Genomic DNA, 1,540 nt, shown 5'->3' with positions numbered 1-1,540 from the left:
AGGAAGTCGGAAAAGAAGACAGGAGAGTCAAGTTCATCCTCAAAGAACAAGAGCAAGCTTGAACACTTGGATCAAATACCCGTCCAAACCGATTCCGAATACGATATCGAGCCTGAATTTGAAGAGCATACGAGCGAACCCGAGAATGAGCCAAGGAACGAGATGGCTGACATTGAGGAGATGTCCATGGGAGCTTACAAGAAGTAGATTCGAGAAGATGTGGGTCTTGGTTTAGTCCAACCCGCAATACCTGCCACTGCCACATTCGAGTTGAAGGGGCACATCTTGACTGTACTGAAGGATATCCCATTTTATGGGAAAGATCATGAGGATGCTTTTAAACATCTAGATGAAGTCAATGACATTGCGGATTACTTTAATGTCCCAAATGTCAACAGAAACACCGTATTGCTCAGGATGCTTCCCATTACTTTTAAGGGAGCTGCTAAAGAGTGGTTAAAATCACTTCCACCGGGTACAATCACCACTTAGGCTCAAATGCGTGAGCAATTTCTTGACCAGTTTTGCCCGCCATACAAGATAGCTAAACTCAAGAAGGCAATATCCAACTTTGAACAACAGTTGGGGGAGTCATTGTACAAAGCATGGGAGCGGTACAAGGGCTTGCTCAGAAATTTCCCTCAACATGATCTTAATGTGCAACAAGAGATGTCAATTTTTTATGATGGGGTCAACGTTATGACAAGACAACTCCTTGATTCTCAAGGACCTTTAACAAAGAAAAATCCAAGGGAGGTCAAGGAGCTAATTGGAGAATTCGCGAAGCACTCTCATGAGTACCACAACCCTAGGCAAGATGGATTCAAAGGCGGTGGAGGGGCTTAAACTGAAGAAATAGCAGCCAAGGACTGCAATTTAGATGAGTCTGGGAACAGAAAAGCTCAAGTGTGCTACTCGAGTGGGGATAAGTATGATGAAGACTCGAGGAAACCAAAGAAGGAGTGGCTTCCATATGAAGAATTTAAGAAGCAAAAAGAAGAGAAGTATAGGCAAACAAGCCGAGGCTTGTACCAAAAGGAGCAGCCGCCAGCTGAGAAGAAACCCGATCTAGAGACCATGTTGATGAAGTTTATGGAAGCCTCGGAAAAGAGACATGAGGCTACTGATTCTGCTATTAATGAACAAAGAAATTTGGTAAAGAATCATCATGCATTGATGGTAGAACAACAAGCTTTAATAAAAAATCAACAAGCCTCCATTAATAATCTTGAAGTGCAACTTGGTCAACTAGCCACTCTGGTTCATGCGAAGCTGTCCACGAAAAATCCTGAAACGAAGACCCAATCTCATGTAATGGCCATAGATACTGAAGAAGAGGCCATCTCTGAGTTCCTGGAAGCATTAGAAGAAGAACCACAACATCCCGATCCAAAACAAAAGAAGCCAAAGTTCGAAAGTGAAGAGGTTGCTGAAACACCTGCACCACGATGTGGCACTTGTCTGGCCATGACGTGGCCCTTGTCTGAACAAAAAGTGCCTGAGCCCGTTCCGGTTTATCAACCTCCTTTGCCATTTCCGT

General features: G+C 43.8%; 1 non-coding gene across 1 annotated transcript; it reads right to left on the bottom strand.

Annotated features, from left to right (window-relative positions):
• Nucleotides 1-546: 546 nt before the first annotated feature.
• Nucleotides 547-653, bottom strand: LOC145103389 (small nucleolar RNA R71). The gene has a single exon (XR_013706483.1). It is a non-coding gene; the product is annotated as a small nucleolar RNA R71 (small nucleolar RNA).
• Nucleotides 654-1,540: the final 887 nt, after the last annotated feature.

The sequence above is a fragment of the Lactuca serriola genome, chromosome 4 (assembly GCF_051521515.1).
Source record: "Lactuca serriola cultivar US96UC23 chromosome 4, Lser_US96UC23_V15, whole genome shotgun sequence".
NCBI classification, from domain to species: domain Eukaryota; kingdom Viridiplantae; phylum Streptophyta; class Magnoliopsida; order Asterales; family Asteraceae; genus Lactuca; species Lactuca serriola.
The sequence above is the reverse complement of the archived record's forward strand: the minus strand, read 5'-3'. Positions and strand labels throughout refer to the sequence as shown.